Here is a 24669-nt window from a genome sequence, read left to right as displayed (position 1 = left end):
ACCAGCAACCACAAAGAAGGCAGATCACACAGGGGTAAAAATGAACAATTACTTTATTAACAAAAAATTCACCTTCAAACTTTAATTCAAAATCCCCCCTTTTATAACCATGCCCACTGGCTGCTATCCAAATTCCTACAACAGTGTAAAACTAATAAATTTTCCAACCTAAATATAACATTTGTAATTAAAGTCCAAGTTATATTTCCAACCACCCCACAAAAACTTAGACACAAAACACACAAGACTCATAAAACTTCGATCTCAACCGAAGCAAAGATCATAAACAAAATTCAGTTTGTTTGGTAAACTGAAGCCAAAAGATCTTTGAGAGAGAGAGCACAAAATTCAAAGTTGTCTTGTGTTGCTGCAGAGAGAGGAACCACTGGCTTGGTCCGGATCCTTCTGGCTGCCTTCATCCCTCTTAAAATGCCCAACCTTCTAAACTGTCCTCCAGACCATGACTCATGCTCTGGACCTCCTTCCACTCCACAGCACCACATAGTGGTAGTTTATCATCCAAGTCCAGAAATTTTTAGATCATTTTCTGCACATGCTCAGTCTGTCTCCCACTCTCTCAGCAGTCCACCTTCATCTTGGCTCTCTAAGGCAAACTGTCACTTTTTTTAAGATAAAACCACACCACACATAGGCCAATACACAACACAGAACTCTGTAACACTGCTTACACTCATACAAGCACAATACAGCCCAGTCACATCGGATACGATTACTTATATAAGCAACTATTTATACAGACTTTATCACAATTAAAGACTACAATATACTACCCGCTGTTCCTTGTCTAATGTGGGCATGGGTCCAATACAATCTACAACACTAATGTACAACAGCCCCGATCCCTAAGTAGTGCACACCTGACTAACGACTCTTCCAGCATTGTCCACAGTGTGCAACCTGGAGTGGAACAGGGTTCATCTCAAGGACAAAGAGCAAAAGAGAGCGAGCTTCTCCATATGGTGGACTTTACAGTACAGTAAGCTGGAGGGTCCAGCCCAGGTAATCGCTAGGTACTTAAAGGGGCCAGTGGTCAGGTGTGCACAAATGGGTGGGTAGAGTCCAACCTTGATTGGCAAGTGATGCAGCTTTTGACTAGGTACTCACTGGGATGGACATGCGACAGACGAGATTCTTCATAACCCACTTGGATATGGGACTATTACATTGAAGGGATGCTCATTTCATAATACAATATTGCAGGGTTGGGTCTTATTTTGTTTCCTTTAATTTACTCCAGGTAATTAATTATTATCATGAAACTGAACATCATGCATCACTTAAGAAAGCTTGTTACAATGAGGCAAGGACAGCTTTAATTTAAAAGCAAGCACACCAAGTTAAAAATAACTCCATCAAGTGAGACATACAAAAAAAAAAATTGCATCAAAAAGTCCATGTGTCTACCATTTTGGAATCTAATACAACTCTTAATTCACAGTTTAATTATTCCCAGTGTAATTGTGTTTGAGTGGAATATAGAGTGACTAATGGAAACATTTGACTTTGATTGGTTATGAACTCTTTTTCAAAGATGTGTTTCTTTTAAAACCTTCCTCTCTATCTCATGATCCTTGGAAATCCAGGACTTGTATATTTCTACATCTTTTGGGGATGTCAAGAAGCCATTTCAATTTTTTCTTTTTTTTTATTATTAGCTTTAGTAAAGAAAGGAAGAGTTCAATCTTGACAGTTCTTTCAGGACTTTCCAATGAGCTTTCTAACTAACAGCACACATTTGCATCTGTTTTAATATCAAAACACTGGAGCGAATTTGGGCGCTAGTTCCCACTAACTGTAAAGTGACAATGACAAAATCATTTTGTTTAAACAACCAACATGATAACGTACTCTTTCGTCCCACAAGCTTGAGCCCAAATACACTTACAACTCTGTATGTTTTGGAGGGTGGGGGAAAAAATGGAGCAACTGGGGAAAGCCTACACAGACACAGGGAGAATATATAAACTCCTTACGTTCGGTGCTGGATTCGAACCCGGGATAATGGCATTGTAATCGTGTAACAATAGTCATTATGCTAACTGTATTGTCCACAGTTATCTTTTTAAATCATCTTCTCAATTACTGTTAAACATTGACTAGGGGAATTGGGGATTATGTAATGGAGAGGCAGCATCCACCACTGAGTGGCGCTGCTGCTCTCCTGTTCAGAGGACACACTACCTGCCAATCAAGATCAAAGGCTCACCTCGAGCCATCAAGGTGACCCTTACGATTGGCCCACCTAAATCACCAGGTGCTACAGTCCAGGCAGACTGACCTTCACCCAATTGGCCCAGATAAATCACCTCAGTTCACCCCTGCTGAGTCCCTCCACTTGGCTTCGAGCCATTGGCCACAGCAACCAACCACACTGACACTTACGATTTGCCCCCCAGCTTTTCCCCCAGAACTATAAAGGACCATGTGCTCCTTTGTTCTGACTCTTTGGACTCCTTGTGGCATGTATGTATCACCTTCCACACTGGGTTGGGGAGAGTCTCGAGGCTAGTACCGGTCAAGGGGTGGGGGCACGTAATATCATCTTGATCTGATTGTTGAATGTGTATGCTCTTGTAACTTCCCCAGTTTTTGTCGGTTTCCCCACGTCATCCGAAAGTGTATATTTATCCCCTGCGTATTGTGTATGTGTAGAAGTTTGTATGACATATTGACCCTGTTGTCTCAATTCCATCCCTGAAATAAACATATGCTTTTACCTGCACTTTGGTCTGGTTCTTAACCTGTGGGACCCACATGAACACGAACAACAGATGATCACCATGTTCGTTCACCTTACTAAATAAATGTAGCCAAGGTTAAAATTTTCCTTATGTAAGACAATCACCACCTCTGACCAGGTTGGACTCTTTCAGTACTGCTTTAAAGTGTCAGCTGAGATTTTTAGAGCTGAACTTGAGTCCACAAGTTTCAGTCTCAAACCTGAGAATGCTGTCAACTGTTAACACTGAACAACAGCCACCACATGTACCCACCAAAAGCAGTGCTTAATATCAAATGAGCAACCAGATTAATACTGGTGAAGTCAGCTTGGTGTTGCCAGCACCGCAAATGCACACCTTATGTGAATGGAAATCACCTTCTTGACATCTTTTAAGCATTACACATGGGGCTTTCACCATGTTAGAGTTAAACGGCAAAGCTTAATTGAGGGGTTGGCACTTAAATCCAGATTATTTTGTGAAACCGAAATGTGAAAGATTCTAAAGAAATTGCAGCTGATTTAGAGCACATTGATTTACCTTTCGACTGGGCCCCCTCCAATCAGATAGCATTAATATTGACTTCTCCAGTTTCAGTTAGCAAACCCCACCCCACCCTCATCTATCCCTAATTCTCCTTTCCTCTTACCCTGTTTCTCTCTTTTTCCTTTCCCCCTGTTTCCTTTCCTCCGCCTCTGCATTCACAGAGCCATCCCTCCCCCAATCAATTCTCACCTTTCCTCTCCATGTCCAATTATGAACTTCTGTCTGTTGGCCTGTGCTCCTCCCCCTGCCCTTTGTTTCCTTTTCCGCAGCCCTTTTTATTTCAGGTGCCTGCCTGCTTTTTTGCTCATACCTTGAGGAAGGGCTCAGGCCCGAAACATAGGTTATATATCTTTTCCTCCTATGGACGCTGTGAGACCAGCTCAGTTCCTCCAGCATTTTTCTGTTTTCTGTACAATCACAGCGACTACGGGCCTTCATGTTTCACTCCTTGGTTTCCCCTTGGAATAGTGGCTGACTCGCGGTGAAAAGTACAGACACTTCAGGCACAGTCCTTCAACTCTTTCTGTTTTTAATGCTTCTCAACTTTAGCGTTGACAATTTGGAATGCTCAGAATAAGGTATAATCCAACTAAATTTGCAGCCAAATAAAGGAGACGCAGATCGGGAAAATCACAATCTATTTTGCTTCCTGTTTACTTTGAGTGTTTAGTGTTGCATTTAAAATTTGACGGCCGAGAATTTTTTTTAAATCTTTGCTACCAGCAAACATTTAAGCCTGCTATTTTGTGTTTGAGGCTGCAGTGCCACATGCTACTGGTGAAGGCTCGATATTATGCTTTTGGCCTTTATTTGGTTCTGTCTGATGGGCTTGACCTCATTTGTCTTTTCAACAAAAGATTTCACTTCCTCAAAGTCTTGTTCGGCTTGAAGTACTGCCACATTTATTTCTTCCATTTGGTCACTGAAGTGCCAGCCCCATTCTGTATGACAGTAAGCTGCCTTTAAAGTGTTATGGAACCAATGTTAGCCAAAAAGCTTTCAAAGAAGCCCAGGAGCTAACAAATGTGGTCTTAAACATACTTGGTTGCATTGTTCAGTTTGATTCACACCTCTGTAAATCCAGTTTAGGTCGATATTGATGAGAAAATTATGGAAATGTGAAGAAAAACCACCACAGAGAAAAGTTATTATGTGGCATTCACTGTCTGTAGATTTGCGAAAAATTGGATCATTACCTTTAAAAATGATAGGTTATGCACACAAGATAATAACTTGAAGGGGAATCAGGAAAGAGTAGGGCAATGGCACTGGGCGTCTCTCTCTCTCTCTACTCTACTGAGTGGGTCAGTATAGGCTGAATGGACTCTGTTGTGCAGCAATAATTTTGAGCCACACCAGGTCAGAGACTCTGAGACAGGCACATGATTGAAAGAAAAATAGAGGGTTTTGAGGTAGGGAGGGTATCTGTGGGTCTGCGCAACATGGTGGCCTCAAGGACCTGCACTGTGTTGCGATGATCCATGTTCTATATTATGAGGTCAAGGTTAATTTCACATACCATTCTGATTTAATGTTATAATGTATGCATTGAGATAAATAAACTGATCTTTACCTTGCTTTAAATCTTCAAAATTTCACAACTAATTGTCCATATTCTTGTGTCAGCTACTAAGATTTTTTTTTGTAAATGTTATTTAAAAATGTTTTCATACATGGAATTATACCCATATGCAAAATACAGTAGACTAATATTAGTATCAATCTTTAAATCCATCTCACATCACTGTCTGGACCTATGTATCCCCTGTTTGGAAGTTCCCTTCTGCAATAAAGTATACATAGCTGAAATAAATGTCTTAATGTATCTACCATGCATCAGCATTTCTACTTCACCACATTTTGGTAATAACATTGTTGGACCCAATTTATCTCTCAAGTAAGCTCTTAACTGATAATAACAAAAAAGTGTATTATTTTGTACCCCATATTTATTTTTTAATTGTTCAAATGACATTAAATGTCTTCTGTTGTAACAATCTTCTAAATATCTAATAACTACTAAAGTTTGTAATATAGCACCTTGTGCAAGACATCTACTGTATTAGATATCGACCTGTAAAGGACAAGAGCCACACAGGATACTACAGATTCTACAATCTGAAGCGAAACACACTCTGCTATATGAACTCAAAAGGTCAAGTGGCATCGGTGGCAGAAAAAAATTGTTTGTTGATTAAAGCCATAGTTCTTTAGCGACACCAAAGATCGCTTGCTTGCTAATGGAAGCGAGGCTTTGAATGGATTTGGGCAGCTTTTAGTGGCCTTGTGAATGACAGAGAAGGCTGGAGATCTCTGCTGTTGGCTAGGGTGTGCACTTACAGTATAAAGAAGCGCACTCCTCCTGAACAAGGCAATGTCTACGTGTTGTATCTGAACTCTATTTGCAAAATGAACCAGATTTGATGCTTGTTTTGTAAAACTGCTCTGACCTGATTGCTACAATCAGAATGCTTAAAAGGTGCAGAAATCCAATCAAATGTAGAATGAGAGAAAATCTGGCTTATCCCCCTCCTGAATACACCCTGCCCGCATTCCATCCAATTCCATTTGTGCTTTCCCATCTGATTATCCTCTCACTCCTTCCCCAAATACAAGTGACCCTCCTCTTGAGTTTGTCTCTCCCCCCCCCTCCCTGATCATGCAATTTACCTCTTTGTCTCAGGCCAGATCTTTCTTCCATCTCTCACCCGAGGCATCCAATCATCTCTCTCCTGACTTACCCCATCTCTCACCTTTCTTCTACGCTTCTGAATTTCAGAGACAGACACAGATACTCCTAGCCAGGGCGCATCAATTTCACCCCTTTGTTATTTCTCCCATTATTTTGTTTTAGTTCATGCCATTGCCACTTGAGGCTAGGAGCTGTTACCCAGCACCCAGCTCACACATCTTTCCTCCATGAATAATACCTTGGGGCTCACCACCGGAGTGGGGGAGGGGGGGGGAAAAACACCTCTCCATTCTCAGCAAAGTGGCCAATCGCTCCAGAAGAGTGAGTGTGTGTGTGTGTGTGTGTGTGTGTGTGTGTGTGTGTGTGTGTGTGTGTGTGTGTGTGTGTGCGCGCGCGCGGGCCTGTTCCTGTGAAGTGTGTCCATTTTGTCTTGCAAACAGTTCTGAATGCAGTGCGTGATGTGACCGTGCATTTGACTCCATGCCGTGTGTGAATACAGGAGTGTTATTGTGGACAGAATGAATCACAGTGCATCTTTCGTATCAAGAGTGTGTTAAGTATAAGTGTGTGGTCAATGGGAGAGGGTACAGACTCGAGGGGCCAAATGGCCTATTCCATCTTGTGTGGCTCTCAGAAACAAAGACCAAGACTGATGTGTACAATGCATGTGCTATCATCACCTTCCTGTATGGTCTTGGACCACCTACTCCAGGGCGGAAAGGAAACTCAATAATTATTGCCTGCACAGCCTTTGCCACATACTCGGCATCAACTGGAGAGACAAAGTCCTAAATTCTAAGGTCCTGACCCACACTGGATTTCCTACAATGTTCATGCTTTTAAGACAACACAGACTGCGCTGGTTGGGTCACATCCGTCGCATGAAGGATGGTAGACTGCCAAAGGATATCCTCTACGGAGAACTAGGAATAGGCAAGAGGAACATTGGTAGACCCCTGCTTTGCTTCAAGGACCTCTGCAAGCGCTACATGAAAGCCTTAAAAATCAACACAGAATGTTGGGAGGATACAGCAGATGACGACAACAAATGGTGAGGTCCTCTTCATCAACACCTAGAGCAAGGCGAAAGAATGATCTTGAGTTAGTTTGAGGAGCGGCGAGCTAAGTGAAAAGCAGAGCGGACAGCAGACAACAATTCAACGATGCGCTATATTTGCAGCAACTGCGGCAGAGCCTCCCGTTCTAGGATCGGCCTCCATGGCCACAGATAACGCTGCTAAACAAACCAGTGACTACTAGCAGTGCAATACTAATGGTCGATCACGATCGACGTAGGCCAAGAGAAAGAGACTCTCGGATTGCATGAGAGTTCAAGAAAGCAACTTGCAGATGCTAGAAACGCAAACAAATGCTGAAGGCAGTCCACTGGTCTTGCCGAGTATTTTCCAGCAGTTTGCGATGTAGCAGTGAAATGTTTGCAATTTCTGAGTGTGCGAGGGTAAAGTCTGTTTATCTGCGAATGGATTTCCTGCTCATTCCTGGGGATGAGGGGAGGGGATGCATTGCGAACTGCTCCCCAGCCCAAGGCCGGATCGTTGTACGTGCAATGAGGATAGGCTGGGTGAGTCCTTGGTGCACAGATTCAGTACAAGAGTGCCATCCAGGGGAAACAACACTTTCCCTGCAATGTGCTAGTGGTCTACCAGTGCAAAAAAAAGGTGCCCCTTTTTGAACTGTGCACTTGCACAACTCTCGCGGTCTCCTGCTAGCTCGCTGCACTTCAAAGTGTTTTCAGAAGTTCAAATGAGGGCCGTGGGCGCTGCCGAGCTGAAAAGGTGCCACTTTTGAAAAATTTGCTCGCTCCCCTCCCCAGCTATACCACTGGCTACAATATCCCCATTGCCCAGGTTCTACGATAGAAGGGAGTTTCGTGGAGATGTCAAACCCCCATGCCAAGATATCAGGTGTGCCGTTTCAGCAAAATTATTGCTCTAAATCTCACTACAAGCCATCAGTTATTTTATATAAATTGGCAGCAACTTTACAAATTTAATGTAACCTCGTTTCCAAAATGATGGGTACCAGAGCATTATATTGAGTGGATTGTCGGGATAAATGATGAGCTTGGAACTGATCGCTTGGTCGAATTCAGTCTGAACTCGAGCCAAGTCCATCAACTCAAAGCTGGCCTAAACTGATAACAGAACCAACGTTAATCCCTTTGTTGCTGCAAAGGCATTGTGAGAAATTGGCTCAATTAAAAGGTAAGATTTCGTTCCTGTCACGCTGTTATTGACAAAAACAATTCGCTTCTTCCAAGCCCAATGTTAGGGGAGCTTTGCCTTAACTCATTCTGATGCTACCAGATGGGCCAAGTGGCAGGACTGAAAATTGTTGGCTCCACGCTGTGCTCGACACTATCAGACTGTGCATGCGACTGACAAATTAGCAGCAATTGACAGGTTACTTCAGTGATGGGAGATTCATTCATGCATTCTTTGACATCAGAGCATCCAGAAGCGCAAAGGTATTTAAATGTGGAAGTTCAAAGGAATTTAATGTATAAAAAAAAAACAAAAGTTTATTGTTAACACCTTCAGGCACACGGCTATTATTTTGCCTCACAGTTCGAGAACGGAGGATCAGGCCACAATCTACATTTGCAGTTGGCATCATTTCCGCGCAATGGTTCAGTCACAGAATGATCTCCATTCTGAATAGCATTGCTAAAAGTAATGAGGTTGGGGGCATGTGGGCATTATTTAATTAATAGTTAAATTAATCAATACACTGAACAACAAAGATTTTATTCCTGAACACTTTGGGGTCTATTTTATGGACTTTGGGCTACTGATCATGAAAATCACTTTAACATTTTCCTATTATGTACCTTTTTTCAGATATAACCTATTTTTGTGACTTCCTGTCCTATTTTCAGTCTCCTTCAAGCATATTAAACCACGAAATGCAACATGTCATGGAAAATTAATTTTCTGCATTCGCACTTGGACATCTTTCCCACTAACGAACATGGTGAAAGGTTTCACCAGGACATGGCGATCATGGATCAGGGCAATTGGAATCTATCGATGCTGGCTGATTATTGTTTGACACTGACACAAGAGCCATCAGATGCTGAGTACAAACGAAAATCAGTGGGAAAACGCTTTTAGGTCAGTTGAACTCACACAATGTGTTATCAGCATTATGCGATTAACCAGGCTAAATCCAATAAATGTTAATGTAATGTTTCACCAACTTCCTATGTGATGCAGCAAATCTGAAGTTATCCTTGTGTTCAGGTTGAAGATGCATATCATAATAACCAATTTTTTTCAGGAAGAAAACTTTTTGAAATAATTGTTCTCTAGAGTAATTGGATGGGCAATGCTAGATGCTGGGGTGCATCTGTTGGAATCTCCGTTATTTTAAAAGTTTGGCAAAGAGTGAAAGTATTTCCCAATGACCTAACACTATTGGTGGGATCTTGCTATTCCATCTAATAATCACAACTGATGCACTTTTACCATGTGTATGTGGTTTCACCCGAAGTTAAGGCAACCAAGCTCGAAAATCCTTGAAGTTCAGCTTCAATGTTTCCAGACAATGAAATTCAAGATTCCTTTAATGTCATGTAATAAAGCAGGTGTAATCTACCATGAAATTTCCTTTAATCTGCAATAAGGGAGACAAATTCGGCATCAGCCAAAATTTCTGGGCGCCTCTTACATTTCAGAGGAAGGAAACAAAAGTGTCCGTGGATTCGCCTCCAGCGCTCCCATAGTCACACAGACTCCAGTCCAAACCATCGGCAACTCGAGTTCCAGATCCGAATCATGCTTTTAAACCAGTTTTCACATGACTTTTCAAACTCAGAAAGCTGTAAGGTAACATTCTTTGGAACCATCTCCAAATATGCATTTTCATTACATTCCAACTGTTGTGCAGTTAGGTTTTTCTAACTGATGACAAGCTACATCTTTGACACTGACCATAGTGAAATGAATCCTTGATCCTCTCTAAAATTTAACAAGATTGATCCAACCATCATTCTCAATAGATTAATTGCTGAGTTGGACAAACGTCTATTCAGTTGTGGCCAGAGTATTATCATCAACAATCTGTCTTTGCATTTTTACCTCACTCCTCTCCTTTATCTATAAGAATGGTTCTCAGCCTCCCCTCCCCCCCCCCCACCCCCACCCCACTCACTTACCACCTTAAGTAACCCTTTACCAGCCACAGAGAACCTACAGCATATAGGAAGCCATCAGTTGAAGGAATGAAGCCATTCCTTTGACCCACTCTTGCATCTCTCTTCTCAACCTTTACATTCTCACTGCTGGCTAGCATTCATTGCCCCATGTACTGAATGCATTGCCAGACCATTTAAGAGTCAACCACCTTGCTATGAATCTGAAATTCTGTATTCCCTGACCATTTTGAGACTACAAATGTTCTTCCCTGAAGGACATCACCGAAACAGATTGAGATGAATTTAATGACTTGCATTTCTCAGCTGTACTCAAACTCATCCTTAAATTAACCACCCATTCCTCTAAATCCAAATTCTGTGACTTAATCATACTCCTGCCACGTCCTCTGATTCCATCCTTCTCCTCATCTTCAGTCTGGTTCAATGTTTACTTCACAGGTTTGAGTTCCTGTTCTACTCTACTGTTTACATCTCATGTCTATCTCCCAGTTATTATCTGCCTTTGTCTGCTGATTGAAAGATTCCAATGTTTCTTTCTCACATTCTCAAGATGCAAGATTCTTATATTGAAATGTAATAAAACAGATGCAGTGAGAGAAAGAAAAGCAGAAGAGTCCCTTCACAGTCACTGAATGTCTGTAGTTACACCTTCAGCTCTACCATAGCCTCTGCAGCCACACAGACTTTAGTCTAAACTGAGTTTCAGATCCAAACCTCAGACACGAACAGGAGGCCTTCAGCACCCTCCTGCCCTCAGCACCCTCTCGCTTCTTATTTTAGATACCTGGTACTCCTTCACAGCCTGTCTCGAGCCAATCTCCAGCTCTCCACAGCTCGGTATGAGTCCTTTGACTACAAGTCGCCAGCAGCTTGCACCCTGCATGGGTTCCTTGCCTCGAGTCACCAACAGCCCATCACCTGTGTGTTCTTCAGCCACAGAGCCCCCACTAGCCCGCCGCTGTTGTCACTGCCACGTCATGTTGTCTCCTCTGCTTCTCCTTCTCAAACAGGAGGTGTTCTCCCCATTTTCAGGTGCCCTGCTTCAGTCCTTTGCTTCCCAGAGTCTGCAGGCACCGCCATCTTGGGCTAAAACCCTGCAGTTGGAGGATTTTAAAATAAAACACTATCGGCTCCTTTAAAAAGCTGTTTAAAGCTTGTACAGAGCCATCGGTGGTAGGACTGGACACTAGAACCCTGCGGAGGAGTAGTGTATCTCTGCTCCCTGCTCACCCAGATCCACAGTGGCAGAAGCATTGCCATTGATGCAGCACTGACAGAGCTGCCATTTTTTCTCTGATTTAACTATTCCAATTCTCTCCTGTTTGGTTTCCTATCCTGCAGTCTCCAGAAGCTCATTTAAAACTCTACAACCCATATTTTTTTTAAACCTAAATAAGGGATGCTTACCCATCTCAATGGTTCCTGGTTTTTCAATCAACCCAATTTAAATTCCTCACCCTCATGCTCAAGTTTCTTCACAACCACACTCCAACCTAGACACTTCTTGGTGCTCCTCAACACAACTCTCCTCATTTTCTTGTTATTTGTGGCTGTCCTTCAGTTAAGAACATAAGAAATAGGAGCAGGACTAGGTCAAGCAAGCTTCGCCATTCAAAGAGATCTGATGAAAAGCTCATCTCCACCTACCTGCCTTTTCCCCATATCCCTTAATTTCCGGACTATGAAAAGGTGTATCCAACCTTGTCTTAAATATTTTACGGGATGGCGTCCACTGCTTCAATGGGCAATGAATTCCACAGATTCTCCACCCTCTGGGAAAAGCAGTTCCTCCTCACCTTGGTCCTAAATCTACAACCCCAAAGTTAAGGTGCTGACCCTTGGAATTTTCTCCCTGAAGTCCTTCATGGATCTTCCTCATTTCCTCTTTAAATCATGCATCTTAGATTAGCCCCTTGGATACATTTCCATATATATTCCTCAGTGGCTTGTATCAAGTTTTGACTTTTTGTTTTGTTGACGATTCAGTGGTAAAGGCACCGAAATGTAATTAAATGAAATTACAACATTTTCTCCTTGTCTGGGTTCTATTTGTGGAGCATACACAATATAATTGCCAATGCTGCAATAACAAATTCTATGAATCTTTCTCCTGAAACTAAGTATTGCACGATAGACTTTAGCTATAATCTGTGCTGACAGTATTCCTGTAGACTCTTCAAACTATCAGAGAATGCCATAGGGTCTCTAATTAAAATTTGACAATATTGAACTTCATTTGCATATGTTCAAAGTATTTCTGATAATGATAATTACATGGATTTCTTTTTGAATATTTTAACTTAAAGTTGGTCATTAGATTTCCAAAAATTTCCCGTTAAGTATGCAATCCTATTAGCGATAGAACTAAACCTTCTGGCCAAATATGCATACTTAAATAAGATCTGATTAAAATCCATTTGAAAAAAATAATGTAGTCTACTGTATCATGATTGTAAATTTAATAAAAGAAATTGCTGTAAATTTAATAAAAGGAAATGCTGTCGGAATATAATCTACTCAAAATTGTTAAAAGCATTTGGCACAATGGATTGATCCGTATAGTTCCTTAGTGGTATGGTCTCATGTGGCCATTATGACAACATGTGGGCAATGACTTGTGGGTAATTCTTTCACTGCATTCATAGAAACTGCTTTCATGAAGTCGAGCTCTTCATTATTAGAAAATATAACAAACAGCACTAACATTGTCAAACCTATTACCATGCCTCGGTGTAAAAAAAATCTGTGGTAATTGGAACTTAGAAGATACTGGATTCAATCTATGGAATGAAGTGGGTTCAATCAGCAAGGATCGTTGCCAGAATCTTAGGATTAACCTTGGAGCACAAGATTTAGATTTCAGATTTATTAGAGTATATACATGACACCACTTACAACCCTGAGATTCTTTAACCTCCGGTCCAGACACTTATTAGAAATATCAAAAATGTACTCATTGTACAGATGTAAACAAATAAAGAAATGTAAACAAACTGATTGCACAATACAGAGAGAGAGAAAAAAAAATCAATAAAGTGCAAAAGTAAGAGACCTTAAATGAGTCTGATTGAATTTGCTGTTAAGGAGTCTGATGGTTCAGCTGTTCAACTGCTGGTGCAAGTCTTGTGGCACCTTGACCTCTTTCCTGATAGTAGCAGCGAGAACAGAGTGTGGGCTGGGTGATGTGGATCCTTGATGATTGATACTGCACTCCAATGGCAGTGTTCCCTGTAGATGTATGGAGAGCTTTGCCCATGTTTTTTTATAGAAATTTGCCAGGATCTCGCTGTTATACCAAACCTCTGCAAACTCCTGATGAAGTAGGTACGCTAACTTGCTTTCTTCCTGATGTCATTACGGTGTTGGGTTCAGGAAAGGTCCTCTGAGATAGTGACTCCCAAGAACCTAACCCTGCTCATCCTCTCAAGCAGAAGGGAAATGAGTTGGTCACAATTCCTACTTTTGATTTTTATCTCCAAAAGCAGCCTGAAGAAGCAATTCCCATTAAGATTCTAAAAACTAAACACTGTTTCACTTCATGGGGAGCCCAAGCTATATCTGAATGCACCCAACAACTGCCTTTGAATGTAGTTAAGCCTTCAGAGGGCACGGACAAAAACAAAAAAAAAAAATCAATTGTTTCGAGAACAAGTTGGTAATTGTGGGGCTGAAAACCCCCACAGGCAACAATTGAGACATGCAAGTTTTTGTAATCATTCCCAGGATGTTGATGTCACCAGTGAGGTTGCATGTATTAAACTGTTGTGGGTTTCCTCTTTCACATGAGCTATTAAACCAAGGCACCATCTCGATGGAAACAAAATATGCAGTGGCCCGTGGAGAAAAAAAGAAACCAATCTGCTGGACGAGCTCTGGGTCGAGCAGAAAAAAAAAGAATGGTCAACATTTAGGATATGAATCCTTCAAGAATTGATCCTGCTCGACCTGCTGAGGTCCTCCAGATTCAAGCATCTGAAGGGTCATTGAGTGGCAATACTTTGAAGAGTACAGCAGTCATATCCAGTATCCTGGGGCAAACGCTTCTCCTTCAATTGATATCACAAAAAGAAATAATTTGGCCGTTCTTCAAACTGGGGCTGTGAAAGCTTACGGTGGTCAAAATGATTGTCATATTTCCTGCATTAATTAAAGTAGTGACCCAATGTTGAATGCATTTAAAAGGACAATCCGGAATCCTGAAAGGAATGTGAATGTCATTATAGAAATGCACGTCTTTCTATCCAATAGTTAGACGGTAGCAGCCTTCCTCTCGTATACCCCTTGCGATTCTTGGTGTTAAGATGCAGCCAGCATAACTGAGTCTATTTCCGATCATTACAGCAGTCTGATGCCTGTCCAAAATCTTTAATGCACTGCTATCAGAGCTGTGTCTTCAGCTGCCCTAAACTTTGCAATGTTGTCCTTCAGCCTGCTCAGGTAAGATGCTGCTTACAACCAATGTCTTTGACCAAGCCTTTGACATCTGCTTTGATATTTCCATAAGACTCTTGTGAACGCCACTTAGTATTATTTCGATACACTGCATTTTTATTGTTCTTGAAAAATATAAAAATTATCATTAGATTTTTTTTAGATAATATATCTGAGTGGATTTAGTTTCTGACCTTATGTGAAAATTGCACATTACCAAAGATCTCTTCACTCAGCTGAATGCTTAGTAACTGGTGTTGATGCAGCTAGATTGAACCTATCCTTGCACATGAGATAAGAATTGTAATTGGCTTTACTCTCACTTGACGATAATGCCCTCATCTGCAATTTCCCTGCTGAACCCATTTATTTGGAGGAATAATGCTGGTAGTTCCAATTTCTACTCAAAGATAATGTGGTTAAGAACGATTCTTAGGCTGGCAGGCTGTGATGTGAGCATTGCAAGGTCATTGTCAATTTTAGAGTAAAAACATACAGAAATGCTGGAGGAAGTCAGCTGGTTTTGCAGGACCCATATGAGGTAAAGATATACAGCCGTCGTTTCGGGCCTGAGCCCTTCTTCAAGGAAATAAGCAAAGAACAGGAAAGTGCCAGAATACAGACAAGGCTGGCTAACAGAGGACTTCAGGCAATAAAAGGATGTATACAATACCAAAATATTGTCTCCATTTTATCAGCAACTTCTCTATCCAATAAAATATAACCATATAACCATTTATGGAGCGGAAACAGGCCATGTTGGGCTTTCGAGTCCGCACCGGTTCACTGATTTTGTGCGCCCTCTTCAGGCATTGGTGATTTTAAGTGTAGTGTATCTTTGAGAATTTTAACATCTATCCTCTGTACTTTGGATGTGAAATCTCATATTAAAATATTCAAAAACATTGGCTGTGTGGGAGCAACAAATAATTTCTAATACAGACTCTATGAGGAATTGAAATGAGAACAGTTTGGAGTAAAGTGTTTGAAAATCACTGTTTGAGCCCTTGATACTGGGCCCTATTATGTTCTGCACCTTTTCCTGTAGCTTCCTTGACTCTCAACATCAGTGAACAGGACAATCCAGGAGAGAGATGCCTAGTATTGCTGGGTAGAGAAATTAAGATTGTTCTGTTGGACAGGATTGCTTGTTGATTCCTTAGTAGGTACTAGAGAGAGATTGAATCTTATTCCCCGAGCCACACCTTGCTTCGATCAAACAATGGTGATTGATGTGTTTTGCCAGCACGGAATTTAAATTATTGGATAATGTCCAGTGAGCAAAGGAAGTAATTTTTTGTTTGTAGAGACTTAGCGGTACTTGAGTTGTTGCCCTTGTGTTAAGGCCACATGCAAGCTTAATGTGTTCCTGGCACACGTTTACTTATCTTTCCATGATCACTACAATCTTTCTGCTGCTGAATTTTAAAAAAACCCACAGCCGTTAATGGCCTTCTTTACACCGGGAAGTACTTTTTCTTAAATGAGTATTCATGCAGGTCCTTTTATGTCTTCAAAAGGTCCATGGAGCAGAGGAGGGCATTATTTCATGCAAACTAGTGTTGCTTCTTATTTTCCACTGATACCGAGGAGGGTTGAAGGCCAAGGCCAAAATTGTACAGGCGCTCTGAGACTAACGCAAGGCGAGAGTACTGGAAACAAAAGATGAGGCTCACTTCAGAATTGTGCCAGTTGAGTCTAGACCACAAATTTGGTTCAACGTAAAACAAACTCATAATTTCCATCTGGAACAATAGGACAGTTGAAACATTCTGTATATTTCAGTGTATAAGTCGACCTTCAGATAGGTCCACAATTTCAGCCTCATTTTCGTTGTTTTATCATATATCAGGCATATAATTCAACCCACCCCCCCACAATTTTCTGCAAGGAACGTGCTGGAGTCTGGTGTCTTGGCCTCCCTGCAACAACCCAAACTTTGATACAAGTTACAAATCTGTAAATAAAGCAAGCAATTTTTTTTTTTTTTTTTTTTTTTAAAGTGAAAAAAACCTTTGCTTCTGGCCGGGAAGATGCCAAACGGAGCTGGCTCCAAGTCTTCAGCAATGGCTGCAGCCAGAGTCGGCGACTCCATTCTCAACATTGGGCGTGGGGGCATCCGCATCAAAAAAGTTGCCTCACTGCCCAAGTGTGCTCGTTGCAGGAACCATGGCGACATGTCAGCTCCTGGCAGGAGTGGGGACCTCGGGCTCCCGGGCAAGAGTGGTGACCTCAGGCTCTACGATTGTAAAATGTCTTGGTGGGTTATGGAGGTGTCGGGGAGCGGCAGCGCCGATGGTGGGGAGGTGCTCCTTGGGTCATCTTATACGCCATATCTATAATCGAGCAGTTTTTTGAGTTGTATTTCACGTCTCATTTCTGTATCTGGGCATACAAGTCAAGCCCTGATTTATGAATGCTTTTTGACAGTTTCAAGACTCAACTTGCATGCTAAAATATATGCTATTTCCTGTGGCTTTAGGAATTACCACACGTGCCCACACTTCCTCCCTCACCACAACTGGGGGCCCCCAAATAATCCTTTCAAGTGAAGCAACATTTCACTTGTGTATCTCCAGGAGTGATCTATTGCACCTGGTGCTCTCTTTGTGACCTCCTCTGCATCAGAGAGACTGGGAGTTCTCTTCGCAAAGCACTCTCACTCAGTCCACATCAGTGACAGGGATCTCCCAGTGGCCAACCATTTCAATTTTGCGTCGCATTCCCATCCTCATGTCTGCCCATGGCCTCATGCACTATCCAACCAAGACCACTCATAAATTGGAGGTACAACACTTTATTTTCCGTATGGGCACTCTCCAACCGGAAGACATTAACATCAACTTCTCTGGTATCTGCTAACCTACTCTCCATTCTCCCTCCCTTGTCTTCTTTCTCTTAGCTCTCAACCCCTTTCCTCTCCAAGCTTGCTGCTGTGCCCTCCCTCCCTTATACCTGCTGTCTTGAAAATATTTCTGTGCTTCAGGATGTGATGAAGCTTTCTGTAATGAAGATTGTAGGGCATTAAATGCCATGACAACATTCAACACCAAGGCTAGACTTAGAGGCACAATCATTTTGATGGATGAAAAGTCAACAAGCACAAATTGTCCTTGGGCAAAATGTCTATGGCTATCGCATTGCAGAGAGTAAGCTTGGGTTGAGGAATGGAATGACATGGATAGGTGTCAGGATCCAATGCTGTTGATATTAAATTTCACATGATAGGACAATACTGTTGTAACTCTGACACCCTTGGGTCACTCAAAGTTTATAATCATTTTGACAAGCTATCCTGAAATGTTACCAAAAAAAAAAACAGCCAGGAGTGGCAATTAGAAGGAGCCATGGAGCAAAAGAAAAATGATACACTCTCGTTGCCACATCAACAACTGCAATGAGTCAATACTAGATGGAATTACTTGTCTGCATTCTGTGAAGAACCTCTTTATTGTTTCTCTTTTCTTTTGTTAAAAGGGCCATTAGTATTATTCAACATCCACACAAGAACATTTGAGTCAGAAGATACCTGGTGCATTTGATATTCTGGTGTTAGAGAGGATTCCGAGAAGATGTGTTAGAATTATACTAGAAATGAGAGGGTTAGCATATGAGAAATGATTGTTAGCTTTTGGACTGTACTTATTGGAGTACAGAAAGATGAGAGGGGAACCTCAGAGGCATTTTGAATGCTAAAATGCCTGTCAGAATAAATGAAGCAAGGATGTTTCTCATGGTAGGGGATTTTAGGACAAGTGGGCATAACTTCAGGAAAAAAGGCCAACAATTTAAATCAGATGTGCAGACAAATGTCTTTAGTCAGAGGGTTGTGAACCTGTGGAACTTGTTCTCAAACGTGGTTGTGGAATTGAGGTCATTAAATGTATTTAAGGCAGAGATTGACAGGTATTTGATTAGTCAGGCTATGGGGAGAAAGCGAGGAGTGGGGTTGAGAAAGAAGATGAATTAGCTGACGATAAGTGGCGCATCAGACTCGAATGGCAAATAGGTCTACTTCTGCTTCTATATCAGGGCAGCACGGTTGGTGTAGCGCAATGCCTTTACAGTGCCAGTGACCGGGATTCGAATCTGGCGCTGTCTGTAAAGAGTTTGTACGTTCTCCCCATGTCTGCGTGGGTTTTCCCCGGGGGCTCCGATTTCCTCCTACTGTTCAAAATGTACCAGGGGTGTAGGTTAATTGGGTGCAAGTTGGGCGGCACGAACTCGAGGGCCAAAATGGCCTGTTACCATGCTGTATAAAAGAAAAAAAAACACATACCTTGTGATCTTGTGATTTGGTCTCTCTCTGTACATTGGAGCGAACATTTGTTCATGTCTTTTTTTAAGCACACATGATCATAGGGGAAGAATGGGGAGTGGTCTTTTCTTATCAGTGGAAGTGAGCCTCATCACCAAGTTGGCTGCTTCAATGACTGGCTTTTATTTTCCCCAAGCAGAGCAATAAAACGAGGAATCCTTCCATAAATGGAGGCAATATCTGAGGAGAGATAAAATGAGGTTATGATTTTTTTTGGAAGGAGAAAGCACTGACCCAAAATATTCTCTCTCGTCCCAGAGTCACTGCTCTGGCCCAGATTCTGCAGCATGCTGGTCTTTTCCATAATGTATTTCTATTTTATCTTCCAATTCCCAGGTGCCCTCCTGACGTGGGCATTATAGCAGTAATAGGTGCTTACCATCATACATGGTGCAAAGATGATCTCACGTATAAGTTGACGCCTTAATTTAGGATAAAAATTCTGGGATTTAGCATGAACCTCGTGTAAAAGTTGATCCTGGCCTCTGGGCACCGCCCATCCGGCCCGCCCATCCGGCCCGCCCATCCGGCCCGCCCATCCGGCCCGCCCATCCGGCCCGCCCATCCGGCCCGCCCATCCGGCCCGCCCATCCGGCCCGCCCATCCGGCCCGCCCATCCGGCCCGCCCATCCGGCCCGCCCATCCGGCCCGCCCATCCGGCCCGCCCATCCGGCCCGCCCATCCGGCCCGCCCATCCGGCCCGCCCATCCGGCCCGCCCATCCGGCCCGCCCATCCGGCCCGCCCATCCGGCCCGCCCATCCGGCCCGCCCATCCGGCCCGCCCATCCGGCCCGCCCATCCGGCCCGCCCATCCGGCCCGCCCATCCGGCCCGCCCATCCGGCCCGCCCATCCGGCCCGCCCATCCGGCCCGCCCATCCGGCCCGCCCATCCGGCCCGCCCATCCGGCCCGCCCATCCGGCCCGCCCATCCGGCCCGCCCATCCGGCCCGCCCATCCGGCCCGCCCATCCGGCGCCTCCAACCCGGACTCGGCCCCGCCCACCCATCGGAGCAAACGCGCAAACTCGGCCACGCCCACCCATCGGAGCAAACGCGCAAACTCGGCCACGCCCACCCATCCGAGCTCCCGGCCCCGCCCACCCATCCGAGCTCCCGGCGCCTCCAACCCGGACTCGGCCCCGCCCACCCATCGGAGCAAACGCGCAAACGCGGCCCCGCCCACCCATCCGAGCTCCCGGCCCCGCCCACCCATCCGAGCTCCCGGCGCCTCCAACCCGGACGGCCCCGCCCACCCATCGGAGCAAATGCGCACACTCGGCCCCGCCCACCCGTCGGAGCTCTCGGCCCCGCCCACCCATCCGAGCTCCCGGCCCCGCCCACCCATCGGAGCAAACGCGCAAACGCGGCCCCGCCCACCCATCCGAGCTCCCGGCCCCGCCCACCCATCCGAGCTCCCGGCCCCGCCCACCCATCGGAGCAAACGCGCAAACTCGGCCCCGCCCACCCATCGGAGCTCTCGGCCCCGGCCCGACGCCTCTGACCTCGCAGACAGCACCTGAGGTCCCGACCTCCCCTCAGGGTAGGACGCGTGTTTTGATACACACATTCTTATATTATCACTTTAATTCATTGTGTTTTTATTCTTTATTCGTTTGGAGATTATTTGGATTTCTGCTACTGGTGGGTTTTGGATTCTAGAGGGAATTATAGCCCCCTCAGGTCATAGTCCACCCCAAATTTAACATTAAAAATGGTATGCAACATCCAACTTTTATACCAGTATAAATGCTTAATGTAAATCTTTGCATACTTTCACCTTGAAGCCCTTCCAGTGCGATTGAAGGTTGTATTTGCAGAGGTTCTCAACCTTTTTCTTTCCACTCACATACCCTTGAAGTCATCCCTATGTGATTAGTGAAGGATTGCTTAAGGTGATATGTGAGTGGAAAGAACAATGTTTTAATTGTGCCTAATTGACTCGTTAGGTGCACGGTTTCCTATGTCAAAAGGAAATGGGCCAATTTTTCTCAAGTGAAATATTTCCATAACTATTGGGTCCAGAGCAGTGATTCTCAACCTTCCCTTCCCACTCACATATCACCTTAAGCAATCCCTTACCAATCACAGAGCACCGATGGCATAGGGATTACTTCAAGGGGTATGTGAGTGGAAAGAAAAAGTTTGAGAACCACTGTGATGGGCGTGAGTGTCAGGGCAAAACAAATAAACTTTTCTAGAAAAGTTTTCTGATTTTTTTGGCCGAAACTTGTTAGTCCTTCCCCAAGCCATCGTGGGAGATCTGGAAATGTACGAGGCTCTGCCAAAAGTTGACTGTTAAAGTAGAGTTTCTCTGACTTTCAGGGAACAGGAACAGACCTTTAGTCAGGCAGATGAACAGGTAGTAGATGGGAGACCATCCTTGGCAGGTGGGATTAGTTGAAATTAGCATCATGTCCAGCACAGACATTGGGATAAAAGAGCCTGCTCCTGTGCTGGCCTTTTTATGTCTGATGGTACAATAATATATATTCTGTTTCCTGGCAGTGTTGTCAGCTTTTGGAATCACAAAGCAGCTGTTCTTGACATCCTTCCTCATTATAATCTGTTTCCATTGATGGGAACTCAACCACCCAGTCCAAATGCTGTTAGCTCCCTACAGTCTCTGAATGGTCTGTTAAAGAGACCAACGGTGGTTTTATTTAAAATCGTGGGGTCTGCACCCAAAATGGCGGTGCCTATGATTGGCAGCAGGCACAAGGGGTTACAGACTCTGGGGAAGTGGAGGACTGGCGCAGAACACCAGAAAACAGGGAGACCACATCTCTTCCCCTCCACCCCCCCCCCCCGAGTCGGTGCCAAGGGGTCATCCATGGGCATTGCTCCCTCAAATGAGGTGCTGTGCCTCCACCATATGGTTGCGGCCATTCCTGGCCATTAGACCCGCCCATTTCCCTCCTGCATCAGTAGTGTCTAGGTTGATGCATGTTACCGACTCTCACCTGCCCCCTGCCGAGTCACTAGCATGCGTGAAGCATCAGCAATGTCTAGTGACACGTCGCAATAAAAAAAGGCCTCCTGTCACATGTCGGAGGGATGGCCTCAATGACTGGTAGGCTCCTGTTTGCACCCCCCCCCCCATCTGAGGAGAAGTAGAGGAGACGACCCATGAGACAGTAACTATGCAGCGGACCAATGAGGGGCTCTGAGGCTGAGAAACATAGACAAAGTTGCTGTTGGTGACTTGATGCAAGAAAGTCCCAGCCTATCAGGTCTCTCCTTATAAGCCATGTCCTCCGGTTTGTATCTCGCCTACCCTCAGTGGAAAAATCCTATCTACATTTACTCTGTCTGTCCCCCTCATAATTTTAAATACCTCTATCAAATCTCCCCTCATTCTTCCAGGGAATAAAGTCCTAACTTGTTTAATCTTTCTATGTAACTCAGTTCCTGAAGTCCGGGCAACATCCTAGTAAATATTCTCTGCACTCTTTCTATCTTATTGATATCTTTCCTGTAGTTAGGTGACCAAAACTGCAAATAATACTCTAAATTTAGCCTCCCTATCTTTTATATAACTTTACCATAACATCCCAGATCCGATATACAATACTTTGATTTATGAAGGCTAATGTGCCAAAAGCTCTCTTTGCGAACATTATTCCACCTGTGATTCCACTTTCAGGAAATTATGTATCTGAATTCCCAGGTCCCTCTGATCTACATCACTCCTTAGTGCATTACCATTTACAGTGTATGTCCTTTCTTGGTTTGTCCTTCTAAAATGCAACACCTCACACTTGTTCACATTAAATTCTATCTTCCATTTTTTAGCCCATTTTTCTATCTGGTCCAAATCCCTCTGCAAGTTTTGAAAACCTTTCTCACTGTCCACAGCATCTTCATTCTTAGTGTCATCTACAAACTTGCTGATCCAATTTACCACATTTTCATCCAGATCATTGATATAGATGACAAACAACAATGGTTCCAGCACCGATCCATGCTGGGACCAGTGCCATACCTCTCCCATCCATGAACACCACAAGTTACAGGCCTCTAGTCTGAGACTCCTATCATCCACCATTACTTTCTTGCTTAACCTGTCCAGCCATTGTCAAATACAGTTCACTACTTCACCATGAATACCTAGCGTGTGAACCTTCCCGACTAACCTCTCATGTGGGACCTTATCAAAGGCCTTAGTAAAGTCCATGCAGACAACATCCACAGCTTTTCCTTCGTCGACTTTCCTGGTAACCTCCTCAAAAAACTCCATAAGATTGGTTAAACATGACCTACCATGCACAAAGTCATGTTGACTATCCCTAATCAGTTTTTGGCTATCCAAATAATTGTATATCCTATCTCTTAAAACACCTTCCAATACTTTACCAGCCTATCATTTCCAGGGTTAATTTAGAGCCTTTTTTAAAGAACAGAATAATGTGAGCTACTCTCCAATCCAGCACCACACCTATGGCTAAGGACATTTTTAATATTTCTCCCAGAGCCCCTGCAATTTCTACACTTGCCTCCCTCAAGGTCTGAGGGAATATCTTGTCAATCCCTGGGGATTTATCTACCCTTATTTGCTTTAACACAGCAAACTCTTCCTCCCCTTTAATCTGTTATAGATTCCATGACCTCACTACTTGTTTTCCTTACTTCCCACAATTCTGTTCCCATTGCTTGAGTGAACACTGATTTAAAAAAACATTTAAAATCTCCCCCATCTCTTTTGACTCCATACAAAGCTGACCACTCTGATCTTCAAGGGGACCAATTTCATCCCTTACTATCCTTTTGCTCTTAATATACCTGTAGAAATCCTGAAGAATTTCCTTCAGATTCTTTGCCAATACAACCTCGTGTCTTTTTTGCTTTCCTGATTTCTTCCTTGAGGTTTTTCTTGCTTTTTCTGTACTCCTTAAGTACCTAATTTGCTTAATGTTGTCTATACCTTTTGTACACCTCCCTTTTCTTCCAAACCAGATACCCAATATCCCTCGAAATACTCCCTATGCCTGCTAACATTGCCTTTAATCCTGACAGGAACATATAAACTGTACTCTCAAAATTTCACCTTTGAAGGTCCTCCACTTACCTCGCACATCCTTATCCTTATCTACACATTCTAGATCCTTTATCATTTCCTCAAAATTAGCCTTTCTCCAATTTAGAATTTCAACCCGAGGCCCAGACCTATGAATTAACTTGAAACTAACGGCATTTTGATCAATGGACCCAAAATGCTCCCCTAAACATACTTCTGTCACCTGTCCTGTCTTGTAACCTAAGAGGAGATTCAGTATTGCATTCTCTAGTTGATTTAGAAAACTTTCCTGAACACTTGACAAATTCCAAGCCACCCAGCCATTTTACAGTGTGGGAGTCCCAGTCAATATGTGGAAAGCCAAAATCTCCTATCACAACCTTGTGTTTCTTGCTGCTCTCTACAGATTTGCACCTCCAATTCTCATTGACTATTGGACAGTCTATAATACATGATTGTGGGTATACCTTTCCCATTCCTAAGATCTACCCATATAGACCCCTCCCCCCACCATTCTATTGCATCTAAAGCAACGGAAGCCCAGAACATTAATCTGCCAGTTCTGCTCCTCCTGCAACCAAGTTTCACTAATGACCACAATGTCATAATTCCATGTGCCAATCCACACTCTAAGCTCGTTTGCCTTTCCTACAATACTCCTTGCATTGAAATAGGTGCACTTTAGAAAATTTATACACGTACAACCCGTTGACTTCTAATGGTGCATGGAATTTTCACGTAATTTTTTTTC

At 43.4% G+C, this 24669-nt stretch overlaps 2 long non-coding RNA genes across 4 annotated transcripts in view; one reads left to right on the top strand and one right to left on the bottom strand.

The window, feature by feature from the left end:
* LOC138747619 (uncharacterized) overlaps positions 1 to 19370 on the bottom strand; it is a 58020-nt gene extending 38650 nt beyond the window's left edge. The window contains exons 1-2 of the long non-coding RNA XR_011347580.1: positions 19285 to 19370; positions 18867 to 19085 (exon numbers count right to left, since the gene is read on the bottom strand). This is a non-coding gene — a long non-coding RNA (uncharacterized lncRNA). The remainder of the gene's footprint in view (positions 1 to 18866; positions 19086 to 19284) is intronic.
* Positions 19371 to 20369: 999 nt separating this feature from the next.
* The window catches only part of LOC138746496 (uncharacterized), a 60063-nt gene continuing 55763 nt past the window's right edge, over positions 20370 to 24669 (top strand). For all 3 annotated transcript variants that reach the window (XR_011346993.1, XR_011346994.1, XR_011346995.1), the window contains exon 1: positions 20370 to 20444. This is a non-coding gene — a long non-coding RNA (uncharacterized lncRNA). The remainder of the gene's footprint in view (positions 20445 to 24669) is intronic.

Source organism: Narcine bancroftii, chromosome 12 (assembly GCF_036971445.1).
Source record: "Narcine bancroftii isolate sNarBan1 chromosome 12, sNarBan1.hap1, whole genome shotgun sequence".
NCBI lineage: Eukaryota > Metazoa > Chordata > Chondrichthyes > Torpediniformes > Narcinidae > Narcine > Narcine bancroftii.
Note: the sequence above shows the minus strand (reverse complement) of the source record. Positions and strands in the feature narration are given on the sequence as shown.